The following is a 21,769-nucleotide window of genomic DNA, read 5'->3' on the forward strand; positions in this document are numbered from 1 at the left end:
CCAGTCAGTATTTAGAGTTTCTTCTCGGGAGTCTCAGATATTCCAATCTGTGGTCTTGGTTATTCGGCTCACATGCTGTGCTTTTGAAGAAACCTGTAAGTGTGTGCATTAAAGTTAATAAATTGTCAATGTTTATAGAGGCCTGTTAGTGTGCTGAATGGTAAGTGCCTCCTGTTGTCATTTCCAGTGTATTACGTCTTTGCAACACCAGAGGTTACAGTCCCGTGCACATCTACCCCACAAACCGGCCTCAGAAGTGACAATCCCTGTAATATAATCCTGCACAGCCACAGAGCAGATCAAGTTACACAAGTCTGCCTTTTTCTTATGTTATCCTGACCTCCTTCCTCCCAGGGGCAGTGTGGGATCAAACGAGTTTTTTTTTCTTCATACTGTGTGCACCTGAGAAAGATAGGAGGTCCAGCATTTGGCTCCAGTATTGTCTCCCCGGTAGGGACCATGTGAGTGCATGACAGTCATGAAGTGCAGGACACATACTTAGTCATCCCACAATCTTTGTTACTATGCTCACTTTGGACTGTGGCAGGGGGTGTGCAGCTGAACAAACTGTAGCAGTACACACACTCTCAGTATGTGCACCCTGTTCCACATTGCTAGATTTCAGTTTTGTTTGTGTTGCCCAGGCACATGCGTTTGGCACATGGTGATTATATGCCCACATATTTTGTTTTATATGTAGTATTCCTGGGGTGAGTGACACCCAGATACAGACCTTTGGTATAGGCCTTAAAGAACATTAAGGAGATGTGAGTGTTTTGATGTTTACAATGACTGACACGGAATTACAAACACAAAGATAATGTATATTAATATATTTACATTTTGCTGACATCAGTCAATATCTCAGATTTAGTCCATACAGTAACAGAACATTAAGGAAAATACGTTCTATACAATGTGGTTGCAGCACTGCCACCCACCATTCTGTTTTCTATTTCTCTTCTGTCCTTGTTCTCATCTTCCTCCTTTTCTTATTGCTCCTCATGTGACACGTTGTACAGGACATTAGTCCATACACATATGTTGTGTAGGATGCAACATACCAGCATTTTTTTGCACACCATACATAGAAATTCCCCCACTGACACATCCAAGCAGCGAAAGCAAGACTTCAGCACACCAAACATTGTCTCAACAATATCCCTGGTCTTTCCCAGTGCCTGCTTGTACTGCCGTTCAGCTTCTTTGTGGAGATTTCCCAATGGGTTGAGACTAGAATATAGGAAAATCAGTCAATGATTATGGTGATTATTATACCCACATTCCTACACATGTCTATTATGTGTATTGAATGACTTATTTTCATTTCTACCAGTATTTGACAATATTGGTTACACTGGTATTTGCCTCCATGTTATATCACATGTCTCTTCAAGTTCTCTGTGTCATTGCAAAAGATCTGCATGGCCTGATATTTTGAACACTTCCATATGCAAACAATAATATTTTGGCAGTAGCTTACTATGATAGGTCTTTTGAGAGGTCCATTGCCATTATAAGTTATGTGCACTCACTGCATATGCAAAGTGATAATTTGTTGATCCAATTTGAGTCCTTTCAGTCAACCCTAGGTAGGCTGTGCCAATGACAACCTGCTTCCCACTGATGTTCTTCCACTGCCTATCAATGACAGAACATTTGTATTGTTCACTTACTTTAGCATGTAATTTTGGTAAGTAAATGTGGTGCATTCCAAACATGTTCCATGGATAGTTGTATAATTTATTGCTGCCACTTTTCATCAATCAATTTGTCATGGTGCACTGGGATTGACACATAAGTATTGCAGTGTGTGGCATCTCTATGTAGGAAACACTTATAATTAATAGATATCTGTCTGCCACAGATCTGGACACTATACATTAGTCTTTTCATTTTTTTGTTTTACTGTAACTTGGAGCGGAATTGGTACCTGTTTGCATGATTCTATCATAATGTTTGTGGTACATTTATGTTGAGATTGGTTTCCTGTGTACACTGGGCTGCCTTGTCCAGGTTGCATTAAGTTGTATTTGATAACTGATGTATGCCATGTTTGCCAGCATTGCGTTAGACGTTGTGAGTTTGACATTGCATAATTTATATGCTTTTCATTTGAAGAACTTACACCATAGAACAGGTGAGCCATCACATTGATTTAATCTGTCAGTGTGGCTGTAAACCTAAGTGAATGTCTCTACATGGACTGTTAGTGTGGCTGAGACATTTGTATGTTCTGTACTGTTGATGCCACATTGGTAACCTGTATTGACATTTACCCATGTCAGGGGCTTACGCTGACATTGCATGTGACAAGTGGCCTTTGCCAGTGTGTTGCTTCTGACACTTTTATCAACATATAAGTATACTGACATATGTGGCACACTTACTCATTCCCACAATATTTGCTCTCACTCCCCTGAAAATGTTGAGCCTTGACTGATACAGAGAGTAGATACGGCATTGAGGAGACACTTATCTCACACTTCTCTCTTGTGTTGCCTTTGTACACATATTGGATTTTCTGGCTTCCCACATGGTTTTAATATGATTCATTACTAGGTGCAGATGATGTGGTTGCATTCATTCACACAGAGTGAAATTACACATTACTAGTCACTGATGTTCTGTAGCTATTGCCATTTACAGATTAGTATGTGTATGTCAATGCGGGACATCATTGTATACATGTTGCAGTGCATTGGACACACAATATGCACATGCCACAAGGGCCCAGACATTTGGCAATGTGGTACTGTACAGTGCAGCAAGTTGCCTGTGAGTACTGCACTGAATCACTGAGAAAGGGCAGTGGTGAGCAGTATTTAGGCCATGCAGCACATTAATGACTTTGAAACCTGCAATGGCACACAATGGGCTGCCTATCACAAAGACGGACATACTTGCAACATGGTGCTCGTGTGCCTACATTTCATGTGGGATTGACGTTGCACAGGAGGGGCCACCTTCCCGCACAGGATAAACCCTGGAGGCCTGAATGTCTATGTATGTGTGCCACTGAATGCAGCACACAGGTTGCAGGAGTGTCTTGGGTGACTTAGGGCCAGATGTAGGAAAGTCCCAAATCGCGACTTGCAATTTGCGAGTCCCTGCGACTTGCAAATTGCAAGTCGCAATTTGGGATGCAGAAAGGTGTCTCAGACACCTTCTGCGAGTCGCTATGGGGTCACAAAGACCCACCTCATTAATATTAATGAGGTGGGTCGCAATTTGCGACCCCATAGCGACTCAGGGCACTCATGGGGATGGAGGCCTGCTGGGAACAGCAGACCTCCATGTCCGTGACTGCTTTTAAATAAAGCAGTTTTTTTTTTTAAAGTGCAACCCGTTTTCCTTAAAGGAAAACGAGCTGCACTTTGAAAAATAAACCGAAACCTTTTGTTTCGGTATTTTTCAGGGCAGGTAGTGGTCCATTGGACCACTGCCTGCTCTGGAAAATTATTTTTTGGTCCAGTCACAAAGGGGTAGGGGTCCCATGGGGACCCCTTCCCGTTTGTGACTGGGTTACTATCCACTTCAAATGGATGGTAACTGCATTGCGACTAGCAAATAGGAAGGGAACACCCCTTCCTATTTGTGACTCGGAAATGCATTTTGCGAGTCGGTGCCGAATCGCAAAATGCATTTCTACATAGCAAAGACGCATTTGCGACTTGCAAATGGCGATTTTCGCAGTTTGCGAGTTGCAAAGTCTTTGCTACATCTGGCTCTTAATTGTTTTTACCTTGGCACACATGACCTAGGAAGAGAAATTGATTTGACACATTTCAAAGTTTTCCTGGTGTGGGATACATGGCATGCCTCATGAAACATGGGTGTTGCATGTGGACACAGAATGGCCATAGAACCCCTCCCTTGCACAGAGTAATGCAACACTGCATTTTGTTCAGCATTGTATTGCTCCAGATCTTCACACCATTCAAAGGCACACACAGCGACCTTGCTTGTCTTAACATGTGTGACTTGGAGGTTTGCTTTGCACATATGCCATGAGGTACAGTGCAAGTAGGAGGCACACTCCTCATACATATGGCCCAATATTGGTCAACAGTCACAGAGATGGCTCTTTTGTCAGGCATTATTTACTGTTAGTAGGTTTGTTATGTACTTCATATGTACTTGCCAACAAGTATTGCCCATCCCAGAAGCGCTCATTGATGATGGAGTTCCTGAAGATGAAGGTATCATGAGCACTCCCAGAATACCTGGCCAGCACATTTGTTAACATCCTCAGAGGGGGCATGATTGCCTAGATATTGATGGATTGGGTGTGCCTTCTTTTGCAGTAGAGGTGTGATTTGCTGCAGGAAGAGCCAGTTGCACATATGTGCAGTCCATAGCCTCATGACATGTGGAAGCACTGAATTGGCATGGAAGCCTTTCTTGGTGTCCAGCTGCTGCTGTTGTTTCTTGGGAAAAGGAGGTACTGGGGTCAGACACTAATGATGGCATCCAGAATGGAGGGTAGGAATGCAGAAAAAGATGACTGCGATCTTCCTGCCACTCTGGCTGTTGTACTCTGGAGTGAACCAGATGCCAGAATGTAGGGGACTGCCACCAGCTTGACCTGAGGAGGGCTGTTGGTTGGCATGCAAGTTGGTGGCTGCAGCCTTGTTGGAATCTGGTTCAGCAGTTTAATGATGGACTCCCTCCTGCGCAGGAGTTTTGATGCATTTCAGGCAGTGTACACCACTTGCCAATGATGCCTCACATATTCAAAACAACATAGATATCACTGCATTTTTCTACATTAGAATTTACAATGGAATGCCTAACTTACATATTAGGTTCTGGCAAAGGTATTTTTGGATGCAGGCCTACTGAAACTGACTCGTTGGGCCACATGACTCAACTTGCAAAAATAAAGTACTGCCTGCAATGCCAGTGCTAGGCTCTCATAAATATGTGCCATAATGCTTATGTGTCATAGCAATTAGATAAACATCAAGATGCACTTTTTCTCCAAATTCCAAAAATAGCTTGGGAGTTGTAAGAGACAGAAAACATAAAAAAATATGCAGACAATATGATGCATTCTATTCTAGCCAAAAAGGGGTGTATCCACGTAGGAGTGTGAAGGAGCATCTTGAATGTTGTAAAAGCAAAAATGTGAACACAAGTTGAGTATATATTGATGGCAATATATTTGAGGGAGGACAAGTGTGCAAAATGAAAATGTATGTGACCCAATTGCATTTGATACAGGGTTCTACCCAACAAATCTCAATATTATCTGGAATTCTGTGAAAATATTTGGTGTGGGGTTTTTAAGTGCATGATATACGATGAGGTAGACGGGTTAACTGTCTATAAATGCCAGAAAAATGTCTATCTCTCTGTTTCTCTCTTTTTTCCTATTTCTCTACCCTAAACGTCTCTACCTCTCTGTTATCCTTTAATTTACCTTTGCCCACTCTAATTTGTTACTTTACCTCATCTCTCTTTCTACTCTTTACTTTTTTGTACCTTGCTCTCTGCCTCACTGTCATGACCCCATTCAGGAGTTATGGGGAAAGCAGAGGCTACTGGGCCATAGCCATGAGGGTTGAGGTGATTTGCCTATGATGTCCCAAGATACATCCCAATGTGGCTCTACAAACTGGGAAAAGTACAATGCCTTCATGCACTTGACTTGCAGTGGCAGTGATGCAAGCAGTGGCAGGTTTGTGAGGTAGATAGGGTAGATAGTGTACCGGTTCTCGAGATTGGAGCTCAGTAATCAATCAATAATTCAGTGAGCAAATGTCAAGCCCAGTAATTATATTTTCACTACAGCAAGATCTGTATTCAACAACAGTATGCAATACTACACACTACTAATAACAAACAATTTAGGGCCTGATTTAAATCTTGGTGGATTTGTTCCAGCCATCACTTTTCTGTCTGTAAATCTTTTCAACTACTAGACAGTCCACATATGGTCTAGTGGGTCTACAGTTGATAGTCCATCCAAGTCCCCCTGTCTCTGGCAGAAAGTGCCTGCTGAGTCAATGGCATAATACGCAAAAGAAGCAGTCAGATGGAGAACAGCCAATATTTCTGACTACCCAATCTCGATGTGCCTTTCCATTGCCGTAAGTGTGGTAGGTAAACCTCTACACCTGAGTAAGAAGTTTCAAAGGTATATAAGGTAGAAACTTACCTTTCTTTTATTTTTTCAACTTCTGTTTCTGTCATAAACCTGAATGTCAGCGACCTCTGACCTGTTTTTGGTCTAGAGCTCGCCCCCCACATCCGCAGCACCACCTTGCTGTCTCGTGCCCCTGGCCCACGCTGCTGCTAGCGTGTTCGAGGCCCTCCTCCACCTGCAGGCATCCTCCTGTGCCTCATCCCTGGTGTCTAGTGGGCTCTGGTAAGCTTCGCTAGACCCGTGTGCAATCTGCTGCTTTTGCCGTATCTGTAAGTGTTTTTACTTTTCAGCGCCTTGCCTCATTGTGCTCTTGCCCCCATTTGTGCCCCTTCTGATTGCTGTTTTCCGCTTGTACTTTGTGCCTTTTTACTGTATTTGTGACTGTTTTTGACTTGTGCTTATCGTTCACTTTTGTGCCTTTTTTACCTGGTTTTTCGCCCCTTAGGCGCTCCCCCTTGCCGCCTCCCCTGCCGCTGCCTCCCTGTGGCCCGACCCCTCGCGCCCCCATTCGCCGCTCCCTCCCAACTCCCGCCTCCCAGCTGCTCCTCCCTCCCCCCTCCCTTCTTAATGGCTGGCGCTGCGCGTCGAGGGTAGCTCGCCCCCCACGTCCGCAGCACCACCTTGCTGTCTCGTGCCCCTGACCCCCGCCCACACTGCTGCTAGTGTGTTCGAGGCCCTCCTCCACCCGCAGACATCCTCCTGCGCATCATCCCTGGTATCTAGTGGGCTCTGGTAAGCTTCGCTAGACCCGTGTGCAATCTGCCGCTTTTGCCGTATCTGTAAGTGTTTTTACTTTTCAGCGCCTTGCCTCATTGCGCTCTTGCCCCCATTTGTGCCCCTTCTGATTGCTGTTTTACACTTGTACTTTGTGTTACCTTTTACCGTATTTGTGACTGTTTTTGACTTGTGCTTATCGTTCACTTTTGTGCCTTTTTTACCTGGTTTTTCGCCCCTTAGGCGCTCCCCCTTGCCGCTTCCCCTGCCGCTGCCTCCCTGCGGCCCGCCCCATTCGCCGCTCCCTCCCGCCTCCCACCTCCCAGCTGCTCCTCCCTCCCCCCTCCCTTCTTAATGGCTGGCGCTGCGCGTCCGCGCGCAGAGGGCGGGCTGCTGGCGCGCCAGAGGCAAGACCATCTGCGCCCGTCCGCGCCTGCACCGCGCCCAGCGCCACCCCCCCTGTTCCGCACGCCCCGCGCACCACCAGCCTTCACTACTCGGCCAGCGAACTCCTGGCTCCTCCACAGCCTGCTTCCAGGCCACTCTGAAGCACACCAAAGGACCCTTCTCCTGCCGCACCTGCAACTTCACCTGTAACAGAACAAGGAAGCCTGCAACAAACAACACCAACCACCTCCACTGCATCCTCCTCAACACACGCTCCGCACGAAAGCACGCCATCGAGCTCTGGGACCTGCTCAACACCACCGCCCCAGACGTAGCCTTCCTGACCGAAACCTGGTGGAACGACTCCTCGGCCCCAGACATCGCCATCGCCATCCCTGACGGCTACAAGATCACCATAAGAGATCACACCAACGGAATCGGTGGAGGAATAGCCATCGTCCACAAATCTACCCCCAAGATCCACACCCACACGGACAACACGCTCAAGACAGCTGAACACCTTCACTTCCAGATCCACACGGACCCCAACACTACCCTCAGAGGAACTCTCATATACCTACCTCCAGGACCAAGAGCCCCCTTCAGTGTCACCATTTCCGACATCGCAAGCACCCACGCCCTCACCTCAACGGACTACATCCTCCTTGGAGACCTCAACTTCCACCTGGAGAACAACAACGACGCCAACACCGCATCACTGGCCACCAACCTCTCCAACCTCGGACTCAGACAACTGGTCAACACACCCACCCACATCGCCGGTCACACTCTAGACCCACTCTTCACTGCAAGCAACCACATCTCCTTCAGCCACACCACCGAACTCCACTGGACCGACCACCACTGCGTCCACTTCACATTCAAGAAACACACCGAACACCACCGCACCCCACTACCGCCGCACCGCCGCTGGGGCAAAGTCACCGAGGACCAACTAACCAGCACCCTCGCCAAGAACCCGCTGACCGACCCTACCGACCCGGACTCCGCCACCATCAACCTCCAACAGTGGATACTCAACTTCGCCAACACCCTCGCACCACTCAAGAGGCCCACCGTCAACCAAGAAAAGAAAAAAGCAGCCTGGTTCACAGACGAACTGATCACCTCCAAACGCATCTGCCAGAAACTTAAGAAAAAATGACTTCTCGAGCGCACACCCGACAGCCTGGCAACCCACAAGGAAGCCACCCGCAAGCACCACCAACTTATCCGACTCGCCAAACACTCCCACTTCATAGAACGCCTAAACAACAACGCACACGACAGCAAGGAGCTCTTCTGCATCGTGAAGGAGCTCTCCAACCCCAGCGCCAACGTCAAACACGTCCCACCATCGCAGAAACTCTGCGACGCACTCTCCACCTTCTTTTACCAGAAAATCACCGCCATCCACGACAGCCTCAACACCACACCTCCGCCAGACCCCACCCCGACAACTCCTCCTACGCCGACCGCCTCACCACCTGGACCCATGTAGATGACGCCGAAACCCGAAAGACCATGAACTCCATCCACTCAGGATCCCCCTCAGACCCCTGACCACACCACGTCTACAACAAAGCTGACTCCACCATCGCCCCCCAACTTCGTAAGATCATCAACCTATCCTTCGATACTGCGACCTTCCCGGACAGCTGAAGCACGCCGACATCCAAGCCCTCCTCAAGAAACCCAAGGCTGACCTCAACGACCTCAAAAACTTCCGCCCGATCTTCCTCCTCCCCTTCCCAGTGAAGGTCATCGAGAAGATCGTCAACACCCAGCTCACCCACTACCTCGAGGACAACTCCATCCTAGACCCCTCCCAATCCGGATTCAGATGCAATCACAGCACCGAGACTGCGCTCCTCGCCGCCACAGATGACATCAGACAGCAAATGGACAACGGCAAAACTTCAGCCCTCATCCTCCTAGACCTCTCCGCTGCCTTTGATACTGTCTGCCACCGCACCCTACTAACTCGTCTCCACGAAGCCGGAATACAAGACAAAGCCCTCAACTGGATCTCCTCATTCCTCTCCGGCAGAACCCAGAGAGTCGGACTCTCACCCTTCCGCTCCGAAGCCACCAACCTCATCTGCGGCGTCCCCCAAGGCTCCTCGCTAAGCCCAACGTTGTTCAACGTCTACATGGCACCCCTCGCACAACTGGCCCGTCAGCACAACCTCAGCATCCTCTCCTATGCCGACGACACCCAGCTCATCCTCTCCCTCACCAATGACCCACACACCGCCAAAGCCAACCTCCTTGAGGGATTGAAATCCATCGCCGAGTGGATGAGAAACAGCCGCCTGAAATTAAACTCTGACAAGATGGAAGTCCTCATCCTCGGATGCACCCCCTCGGCCTGGGATGACTCCTGGTGGCCCACCGTGCTGGGACCCCCCCTACTCCACCCAACCACGCACGCAACCTCGGCTTCATCCTCGACTCCGCCCTCACCATGTCCAAACAGATCAACGAAGTCTCCTCCTCCTGCTTCAACACCCTTCGCATGCTCCGTAGAATCTACAAGTGGATCCCGACGGAAACCAGAAAAACTGTGACCCAGGCCCTCGTCAGTAGCAGACTTGACTATGGCAACGCACTCTACACAGGCATCCCAGCAAAAGACATCCAACGACTCCAACGCATCCAGAACTCATCCGCCCGCCTGATCCTCGACATACCCCGCCGATGCCACATCTCACACCACCTGAAGGACCTCCACTGGCTCTCCGTGGACAAGAGGATCACCTTTAAACTCCTCACCCACGCTCACAAAGCACTACACAACGCCGGACCCGCCTACCTGAACTACAGACTCAACTTCTACGTCCCCTCCCGCCAACTCCGCTCTGCCAACCTCTCCCTCGCCATCGTTCCCTGATTCCAACGCAAGACCTCCGGCGGCAGATCCTTCTCCTACATCGCCGCCAAGACCTGGAACTCCCTCCCGACCCCCCTGCGTCAGACCCAGGACCTCCTCACCTTCAGGAGACTCCTCAAGACCTGGCTCTTCGACCAATAGCAGCTGCCCCCCCCCCCCTCAGCGCCTTGAAACCCTAACGGGTACATAGCGCGCTTTATAAATTTAATGATTGATTGATTGATTGATTGAATGTCCAAGTTCTTTCATTATGGCTGGTTCTTGACCAAGAAGCAAATCAACCACGTCGCCACCGGAATCTAAGGCAAGGTTTTTTTTCACTTTGTTGTCATGTGAATTGTCTGTTGATGTTTTCTCTAAACTAATTTCAAATGAATAATGTTGTAATTTAAGAAATAATTGAAACACACCTGCATTCAAGGTTTTGTTTTTTGTTGTCAAAATCTGTCCCAGCTTCCAGCAGGATAATGGACAGGTAATCAAAATGTGACATAAGTCTAATTACATATTTTGTTCATACAGGTGTGTACATTTATTTTTCATAAACCAACAAAATATAAACATATGCATTACACATTTTTGAAAATAATATTACATTTTTATATGATTCAGTAGTAGCACAAAGCAAAGTAAAAGCTTTTTCTAAATAAATGTAAAATCATTGTTAGTCCTAAACTCAAATCATTACTATGTTATTTATGTAACATATTCCCTTGTCTAGTGCATGCAATGTATTACTTTTCATTACAGATTTATCTTTTAAGGTGTGATGTATATGTGCTTTTCACTTATTAAGTGAAAATTAACACAGTTGTAATAACACATGTATTCATTGCATTTTTTGGTGTAAGTGTCCATTATCATGATGAATACTTGCATCAAATTTTTAATGTCCGTTACATTTTCAAGTTTTTCTAATGTTTGGACTTTACAAATATGTATCATAAAACATTTTTGTGTTTACTGTCATTCATGTAAGTAAGAATATATATTTCACATTTTGATCATTAACATTTCTAGTAATCAATGAATTGTCAAAGAATAATAGTGGTAGGGCAGACTTTGTAAACTTAAAACTTTCAATCAGAAATTAGATACTTCTCTCATGAAAATGTCATGAAAAAGAAAGAAAAATAAACCACATAAAAAATGGAAATTCAGCACAACTGTTAGTGAGTGTCCTGCCCAAAACCTGCCTCCTATACTTTGTCCAAGGTTAACCTCCTCGAGAAGGGGCATCTGTTGGGCACAGAACAGGTACCTCATGGCTTTTTCTTGGGAGGAGTGGGCTAAGGCTTGATAGGGTTTAAGGCAAGGCATAAGGAGAATGTCAAAGGAGGAGTAAGGGTAAGAGGGGTGGGAGAGGATTGGGTTGTGGAGTTAGAGGGAGCTGGAGTGAGTGATGTGGTTGTGTCTGTATGTTTTGCAGTTGCATGTGGGTCTGGTGTATGTTGTGTGTTTTTGGCTGGTGTGTGATATTCTGGTGAATGTGTGTGTTTGCTTTAGGTTAATGTTGTTCTGTGTGTAGGTATGCTTTTGTGTGAGTGTGTTGGTTTTGATGAGTCTGTTGTTGATGTGACTGTGGTGCTTATGGATGTGGTGGTGATTTTGGGTGTGGTGGTGGTTGTGGTGTGTGTGGTTGTGGTGCTTGTAGGTGCGGTGGTGGTTGTTATGCTTGTTGTTGTGGCAGTGGTTGTGTTGGTTGCGGGTATGGTGGTACTTGTAGGGCTTGTGGGTATAATTTTAATAATGTGTATATGTTGTTTGAATGCTTGTTTGTGTTTCTCAGAGTGTTACTGTTTATGCGTGTATGTGATTGTGCTGCTTGTGTCTGTCAGAGTGGGTGCCTGCAAAGACGTTGGTGTGCTTGGGATTTGGGTTGAGAAAGGGACCTGAGTTGGAGCAGAAGGCTAGGCAGGTTGGGAGGCTGCGGTGAGTGAGGAGACTGCTATTTTTGCAAGTGAGCTCTGTATGCCAATCATTGAACTATGAATAAAATCCAGGAATGCAACCATCTGTTTGCATTTGGAAGCTGAGCCCCCGGATGCCATTCAAAATCGAAGTCTGGCCTTCCAAGATGCTATGAATGAGGTCAATAACCTCCTCAGTCAGTGCAGTCGTGTGGTTCTGAAAATTCTGGACCCGTGTTATAAACATCGTCGTATCACAACGATTTTGGTATCAGCAGACCGAGAATGATTAGAATAGTATGCACAAGCATTGTATTCATATTCGGGTAACGAAATCACCCGAATATCAGAGTTTCCGTCCTGAACCCTCGTGTTCCATTTAAACGACAGCCATTTTGTGATTGCCCTCACATAGGCCAATGTCTAATGCTGAAAACGAGTCTGAAGGACAGGTACATCTTTGCTGACTCCTCTGTGACCTGGGCAAGCTGACTCCACTGCCTGAAGCCAAACCTGTTCGGCCAATTTCTTTCCCAGTGGCCGAATGAGATTAGTATCAAGGCACAACACATCATAAACCTTTCATCACACACAAACCATGCCTAATCTTACACACACCTGTACCTGTTTCTTGTTTTATGACTTGCTTTACAAGGAGGAGGTGCCCGTTTATATTGGGGGTCCGTCGATATCTGATGAAAGTACTATGCCTTGCCGGGTAATTGATTGAGGGCTGGACAAACTGAAATATGAGCTTGTCATCATAACCCTGCTATTTCTTTGTAGTGAAAATATGTGAATGGTCAACTGTAAAATAAGGAATGTTTGCCTAAAGCATAATATTTTGTATAAAAGAGAAGGTTAGCTTTGCAAGAGGAGCAGTCTCCTGAGAATATACACCGTGTTCTACTTCTAGGATACCTGTTACTGGCTGCAGCCAATAAACAAGATCTTTGACTTCACGAAGAAGACTCTGTGTTTCTGTAGTCTGAAACAGGAAGGACTCGAAGTCTTAGGGTGTGTTCCCTGGCACCGCTGGGTTCTGAAAAACCCAGTACTTCAGTTGGCGCCCAACGTGGGGCGATTTCAGCGGTACCAGTCCAAGCCAGAGGTTCGTGAGGAGCTTCGTGTGAAAATTCTGGAGGAAGGCCGCCACTTCATCGACCCCTGTATGTCGACGTGGTCCGAAAGTCTTTGCTGCGAGGTTCCCCACTTCCCGACGGCTATGAAGGACTGCTGCCCTGACTATCGCCCTGTTTTGGACCCTTGATGATTTGGTAGAGTGAAACGATAAACGAGTCTTCTTGTGACGTCATCGATACCTCAGTTAAGTATAAGTGGAGCGTCTCCCAGTCCTTAGTTTGGTTCTTAGTTTGGTATCCCCTTGGGATCTTTGATTTGGAACTTGCAAGTACCAAAGCCGAGGGATTCGTGTATTCACGAGACTATCGTATTCGATAATCCTTTGAAGTTTGAAGCTAGACTAGAGAGCGAAGATGCCTGGTCTTAGCAGATATGGAAATTTGTTTTGTCTTGGTTATAATAGGGATTCCCGATTGGGGGACTCGTGTCCGGTTCCCCCGATTGGAACTCCAACCTATGAACTATATGTGAAACATGGCATAGGCCCCATCACATATAATGAAGTATGGATCCGATACACCAGGAAAGATGGTGTTTTAAAATGGCCCCAATATGGTAGTTTTGACACAGAGATTCTGGATACTCTGGAGGTTAAACTTTTTAAGAAGAAAACCCGGCCGGCGATGTTTGACTCTTTCCGCCTATGGCGTAAGGAAGCCAAACAGAAGGAAATTAAATTAGCAAAGAGAAATAAGAGGGAAGAGGGTATCTCGATAATGAAAGCTGCCATGCAGTTTAAAGATGATGAAGAAGAACAGATGAATGAGCAGTTGCACAGGCAACGTAAATTGATGACCTATAAATGTTATCCAGTTTTTCCGCTTCTTCAGCAAGATGCAGCAAAAGAACTTGAGAAAGATCCTTTAATGTCACACTTGTTGAGGTCGCCACCCCCTTTTGCGCAGAATGCTACAGCACCTCTGCAACCTTTAGCTGTGCAACCTCCTGTTATTGTGCCTCAGGTTCTTCCACAGCCGCCAGCTCCTTTTCAGTTGGCTTCTACTACCATGGCGCAGCCCCTTCAAGGGCCGCCGACTTCGCTACCTGCTCCATCTGTACCTCCTACGACTTTTTGTAATACATCGACTGCCTCTTCTGGGTTCTTCCTGACACTGCCTCTGCGTCTGCGTCTGCCTTGCCTCCCTCTGTTTTTCCTCCTGTTCTTTCATCAACTCGACAGAGAATGACAGATACTGTTGCCAGCCTTATATTTCCTCTCTTTGGGTCGTCTGGTGTGACCCCAGATTCGGAGCGTAAGCAGTCACGTAGTCAACTGCCTAATTCTCAAGAGAGAGAAATGTTTGACCGTATGGCGCGTAAATGGGTTGTTTACCCTTTAAGATACGATGTAGAGTCTGTTATGGATGTCTTCCGTCAATGGGGAGCACCAAAACAAAGATACGTTTTTGTGAAAATGTGTGCTTTCCTTTGTGAGGAATTAGAGGATAATGATTTGGAAACAAATCCGCCTGATTTGTGCCGTGTACGGTTTGAGTTTGCAAAGGGCACGATTGTGGGTTCGGATGTTGAGACAGCAGTTGCGACGTTGTTGTCCTTTAGGAATAAGGATCCTTCTCAGTCATTGTTCCAACATGACTCCTCTGTTAAAAAAAAAGGTGCAACAGTACCCAATGAGAGAAGTCCCTCCGGTATGGAAGGACACCGTTGAGGCTGATGTTGCTAATCAAATTGATGCTGTCCCAGCTCATTTTCAGCGTGTTTGGGTACCTGTTCCGTGGAAGCGAGCTGAAGTTTTAGCCCTTAAGCAGACTTTGCCTGATCCCCGTAAAAACCCTGCAGGGTATTATAAGGAATTATCACAGACTGCAGACTCATGCATTATGAATTTAGCCGACATAGACATGTTATTTGGGAATGTTGTTCCACAGCCTTTGTGGGGATTGATTCGCCATACAGATCATGCACAAGAGTTAGGTGACTCATGGGCTAATATTAGTGCTGCAAATGATAGACAAGTTGGAGGTGCCAAGCCTGAGCCTTTGGTAGCAGAACTGCCTGCTAGGATCATTACTTACATGAAGACTTTAATGCCTGCGATGCGTGTGAATTGGGATAAATTGTCTGCGTGTAAGCAGAAGAAAGATGAAACAGTGTCTGATTTCTTCACCAGGTTTGAGGAAACGTTTATCGACCACAGTGGTCAAGATATGAGTACAGAAGGTGGTCAACGGTTGTTCGTCGACAAGTTTGTGCACAATTTGCTTGCCGAGCTGTGTAAGAAATTGAAGGATTCAGAGAGTTCTTGGGCCGTTTCCTCTTCAACACAAATATTGGCTACTGCACAGTACTACGAAAATAGGGATAAAGATGAGAAGGATAGAGCAGACAAGAAAACTAAAGAATTAAAGACGAAGGTTCTTTTACAACAGGCGTATCCGCCACGTGGTGGTCAGAGTAACTATCAGCAACCTCAACAGTTCCAGAAAAACTCAACCACGTGTTCCTGTAGGTCCCAATCAGTGTTCATATTGTAAAGAAGAGGGTCATTTCAAGTATAGTTGTCCTATTTTGTTACAGCGTACGAATGGTGCTTCTGGCGCAAGAGGTCGAGGTGTTCAACAAGCTCCTAGAGGTAGAGGACGTGGAAGTTTCCCCCAGAACACGCGTTCTTTTCCATCTCAATGAATAGTTTTGACCAGCAACATAACGCGTCTGGTAGGATGGCTCAGTACTATGCTGACGACTACTATGGAGAAGATGAGAACTTGGAAAGTAATGATTGCTAGGACAGCCATAGACGAAGAGAGGGAGTTTTTTTAGTTCCAGTAGATCAGAATGGACCTTATGTTAAGGTGATTGCCTCAGGTGTGTCGGAGCCTTTTCTGTTGGATACTGGTGCTACAAAGAGTTCTATTATGCACTCAAAACTCCCTGGCGCACCTTTGTCTGGCGAGATGAATGTTTCAGTAGGTTTTTCTGGCGCCCCGGTTAGGAACCCGATTTCTAGTCCTATGTCCCTTACTGTTGGACCTTGTGAATTGGAAGCACCCCTTATTCTGACGACAGGTTGTGGTGAAAACTTGTTAGGATTGGATTTGTTAAAAAGATTGTATGCAACATTATATTGTTCTCCTTCGGGAGTACAACTTACACTGGGTAGGAAATTGGTCTCTCCAATGTATTTGTCGAAGGATAAACTTCCAACCGAATTGTCGTTTCTTCCTGATACCATTTGGGCTACTGGTCCTAATGACGTGGTTCTTTTGGAAATACCGCCTTATGTTGTGACATTGAAAGCCAATGTTAAATTACCACGCATTCAACAATACAAGACCTCTAGTGAAGGTGAAAACGCGTTGCTAGCGATCATTTATGATTTAATTGAAAAAGATGTAATTGAAGAGACAAGAGGCAACGTTTGTAATAGTCCTGTTCTGCCTGTTTTGAAACGTACTGACCCCTCTAAGCCACCTGTTTACAGGCTCGTGATTGATCTTAGAGAGGTAAATAAAATAGTTGTGCCACAGTTTCCAGTTGTTCCTGATATCACTGCCATATTAACTATGATTCCAGCTTCCGCCACCTGGTTCTCGGTGACTGACTTAAAGAATGCTTTCTTCAGCATCCCGATTGCAGAGGAGAGCAGGGATATTTTTGGATTCAGTTTAGGAGGCCGAAGTTTCCGCTTCAAACGCGCTCCTCAAGGCTACTGTGAAAGTCCATCAATATATAGTCAGGCTTTAAAAACACAGCTTGATGCAATTGTTTTACCTGACGGCGCTACCCTTATTCAGTACATTGATGATTTGCTAGTCGCTACAGATACTGAAGAGATTTGTAAAGAAGCCACCTTGTTGTTGTTGCGTCATTTGTCTGATTTACATCACAAAGTGTCCCTTTCAAAACTGCAATATTGTCGACAAGAAGTGACCTACTTAGGTCATCTCTTATCGAAGGAGGGAAGGAAACTGACCTCAGAAAGAATTCAGGCAATTGCAAAATTGAGTGTGCCAAGGACACAGAGAGAAGTACGTGCTTTCTTGGGCATTACATCATACTGCAGACAATGGATACCGAATTTTTCTTTGCTGGCCAAACCTTTGGTAGCATTGACCTATAAAGATACACCAAACCCCGTTCAGTGGTCTGAAGATTGTCAGAAAAGTTTTTCCGAATTGCGTAATGCATTGTGTTCGGCTCCTGTGTTGGGTACCCCCGACTACAGTAAGCCCTTTACACTGTATGTCCATGAGAAAGAGGGTTGTGCATTGTCAGTGCTGACACAGTCTTTTGGAGACAAGCAGCGCCCATGCGCATATTTTTCGTCGACTTTGGATCTGGTAGCTAAAGCATTGCCGAGTTGCTTGAGAGCCACAGCGGCAGCAGCTGTTTCTATTCGACAGTCTGCTGGGTTAGTAATGAATAATATGTTGATTGTGATGGTTCCACATGCAGTGGACACGTTGTTAAACAGGACCAAGACACAGCATTTAACTAGTGCTCGATTGTCAGGTTACGAGTTGACACTGTTAGCGAGTCATGTCCACATAAAGAGGTGCAATACGTTGAATCCAGCCACGTTATTGCCGATTTCAGTAGAGACAGATGATGCTGAACAACATGATTGTTTTCTTAGGACAGAAGAAGAAACGAAAGGGAGAGTAGATCTTAAAGATACTCCTCTTGTAAAGTGTGATGGTACCTTATGGGTGGATGGTTCATGCTTCAAGCTTCCGAATGGTGATACGACTGCAGCATATGCTGTCACAACTTTGCATACGATTGTTGAAGCTGCACGTATACCACATAATTCAGCTCAAGCAGCAGAGCTGATTGCACTTACGAGAGCGTGTGTGTTATCGAAAGGAATGAAAGTGACCATAGATACCGACAGCCAGTATGCGTTTGGTGTGGCCCATAGTTTTGGACGATTGTGGAAAGAACGTGGGTTCCTGACTTCACATGGAACTAAAATTCAGCATGGTCAGTTGGTGAATGAGCTTCTTGAGTCACTGACCTTGCCATTACAAGTTGCGATTGTGAAATGCAGTGCACACAAGAAGGTTACTGATGATGCCGGTCGTGGCAATGCATTTGCTGACGAAATCGCAAAAGAAACAGCAAAAGATGTGATGAATCGAATGTATGTTGCAGGCCCCACAAGATGGGTTGGTAACGTTGGAATATGTGAAGATACGATAGATGGTGTAAAGTCTCTTCAAGCTGAAGCTTCAGAGAAAGAGTTGAGTGTGTGGAAAGAAAGTATGGGTAAATTGGATGAAAATGGTTGTTGGGTTGACTTGTCAGAACATCAGCGATGGTTGTTACCCGATGCATATGTGCTTGCAGTGGTGACAATGGCTCATGGAATGGCCCATATCAGTGTGAAAGGGATTTGTAAGTTGTTGTCTCCAGTATGGCAAAATGCTGGAATTCCTAAATGTGCAGAGAATGTGGTCAAGAATTGCATGGTGTGTCTGAAATACAATCCTGGTAGGGGAACCCCAACTCCAGCTGGTCATTTTGCGCCTCCAACGTATCCGTTCGAGGTTTTGCAGCTAGATTTCATCCACATGGAAAGGTGCAACAATCTGAAATACGTACTCGTTGTTGTTTGTGCTTTCTCAAGATGGGTAGAAGCATATCCCTTCAAAGACAACACTGCCTTATCCACAGCTAAAGCCCTTGCCAAAGAATTCTTCCCTAGGTTTGGAATGCCGAGAATGGTCTGGAGTGATAATGGGAGTGAATTTGTGGGTCGAGTGATGAAAAAAGTATGTGAAGGGGTAGGTATCCAGCAAAAATTCCACCCTGCAAATCACCCCCAATCAGCTGGACTAGTAGAGTGCTATAATGGCACGCTAAAACTGAAGTTGGCAAAGATACAAGCGAGCTCTGGTCTTAAATGGCCTTACGCTCTGCCTCTAACACTCCTATCAACAAGAATGACTGTGCATTCGCGAGTGGGACTTAGTCCCTATGAAATTGTGTTCGGCCGCCCGGCCAACATATGGGGAGTGCCAAGACCAACAAAATTCAGTGAGATCGAACACCCTGTACTGCTTGATTATTTGTATGAATTGACGGCTAAATTGCGTGTTCTACACCAACAGGTTCACGATACTGTGCCTCAGGTCTCTGTAGCTCCAGGACATCTTATCGATCCTGGCTCATGGGTGCTGGTCAAGAACTTCCAGCGGACAAAGAATGACCAGTCCCGTTGGAACAGCCCCTACCTCGTCCTTCTCTCAACAAGATCAGCTGTTCGAGTGGAAGGGAAAAAGAACTGGATCCACGGCGTACACTGCAAGAGGGTCCCTTTTCCTCTACCGCACGACCGGTGGGTCCAGGAGGGGATCGCTGACTCTGAGACTGAGACTGTGCCTCATTTTTTGCCATTTAGCGATGCACGTGTAAAAGGAACAATTTCTGAACAAGAAAGTGACAATAATTTGCAAGAAGCTGTGCCACCGTCAATTCGATTGAACACTACAGAGCCTGAACTCTTGTTCCAGAACCAGACAGTACCTGGAAAAAGCCGTTATAATTTGAGACCAAGAACTAAGGACAAATAATTTTTTTCCCGTTCCTTTGCTATTTTTTTTTTTAAAGTGCGGCTCTCTCATCTGAGAAACTTTCTTATTTTTGTTTTTTTCTTTTCGAACCGCCATCCGGGTTCAGCTGTAGGGTCGTGGTTGCCCAAGTCTTTGGAGTGCAGCTGAAGACGTTAGGTCGACAGTTCTGGTCGGTCTAAGGGAGTTGCCCTGGACTGACAGAAGCATTCCCTAGCATAGAACACCCTACCACCACGAGCAGCAATTAGAGAGGATGGAGTTTTTCAAGAATGAGAGACCTGCCAGACAGATGGACTTTAAAGCCAGAATGGGTATAATAATGACAAAGAAACGATTTTTGATATTATGTATTTTCATGTTGCTTAGTGTAATGACGTTTTTAATAGGATACGTTTTATTCTCTTTTCAAGTGACATTTGCACCCATTACACAGCCCATACCTCCTTCTATTGTTTCCTCGCATTCTTTTCACCCCCTGCCTGAACACGAGTCTGCCAGAAGATTAGAATTTGTCAACAATTCATTCATTCAGCTTCTACACCAACACCAATTAGTAGTGAACACAACTAACTGTTGGGTGTGTGGTCTTATGCCTCATACTACTGATAAAGGTATCCCTTATCTGGTCCTACCTTTCAGCCATAACGGTTCTGTGTGGGCATATAGAACGGTGTTCATATACGCGTATGAAGCCAACCCCCTATGTTCTGTGAAAGATAATCCTAAGAATAGTGCACTAGCTAAGGGTATAGTAGATATGATTAGGGAAGATATTTCCTATGAGACTATCCCGAGAGATGAGACACTAGCATATATTGGATGGAACATAACAGGATATGGAGTTACTCTGAGTGGGAACCAGCGAGCAAAGAGATCCTCCCCGATTTGGATTGTACCCCATCAAGGTCACCTATGTCTGCAAGGTAATGGCAAGAATCCCAGAGCTCAGTTAGGGAAAAGTATCTGCACTGAAACATATGTTTTTGCGTCTCAGACTTCTCCTTCGTTCTTAGCAGCTAAGGGTACCTATTTCATCTGCCATAATAGAGCCTATACATGGTTGCCCCCTGACTTCTCAGGCACATGTTTTGTTTCGTTCCTGTTACCTCCCACCTACACGGCTGCGGCAGATTACCATAAGACAAGGATAGTTAGAGGTGTCATAAGTAAAGATGACACTACAGGACAAGAATTTGGAGATTTCGCAAAGGGTATTCTGCCGTTTTGGGGCCCTATGGTTAACAGCAGGAACATAAGGCAATTGACAAAGGTGGTTGAATCCACGGTAGTTGAATCCGCCGGTGCCCTTGGTAATTTTACTGCTGAGCTCCAGTCGGATCGCCTTATGACTCTTCAGAACAGGGTCGCATTAGACGTCATACTTGCAGACCGAGGTGGGGTATGTAAAGTGATCCAATCAAGTTGCTGTGTTTTCATCCCAGATAACGCTCCGACAGTCTACCAGGCCATTTCCAAACTGCATAAGATCTCCGAGTCTATTCACGTGGATATAGGAGATTGGTCATTGATGGGGTGGTTCTGGGAGCTGATATCCGCCTGGGGATGGAAGACTCTGGTAGTCATTGGGATGATCTTAGCCATTCTTTTCCTGTCCTGTCTGTGTATACAGTGTGCTCCTGCAATATGTGGCCTCTGTGCTACATCGTGTGTAAGGAAACCTGTATCAAGGGACGAGCTAAGTAATAGGATGATGCTACAGCAACATCTCAACGACTTTATGAATATAGACCTGGACTCAGATTAGCGTGAGTATGGGTTATTGCCTATGTAAGGGAAAAAGGAGGGTCTGTGGTACTGAAAATTCTGGACCCGTGTTATAAACATCGTCGTATCACAACGATTTTGGTATCAGCAGACCGAGAATGATTAGAATAGTATGCACAAGCATTGTATTCATATTCGGGTAACGAAATCACCCGAATATCAGAGTTTCCGTCCTGAACCCTCGTGTTCCATTTAAACGACAGCCATTTTGTGATTGCCCTCACATAGGCCAATGTCTAATGCTGAAAAC

Source organism: Pleurodeles waltl, chromosome 1_2 (assembly GCF_031143425.1).
Source record: "Pleurodeles waltl isolate 20211129_DDA chromosome 1_2, aPleWal1.hap1.20221129, whole genome shotgun sequence".
In the NCBI taxonomy this organism is placed as follows: domain Eukaryota; kingdom Metazoa; phylum Chordata; class Amphibia; order Caudata; family Salamandridae; genus Pleurodeles; species Pleurodeles waltl.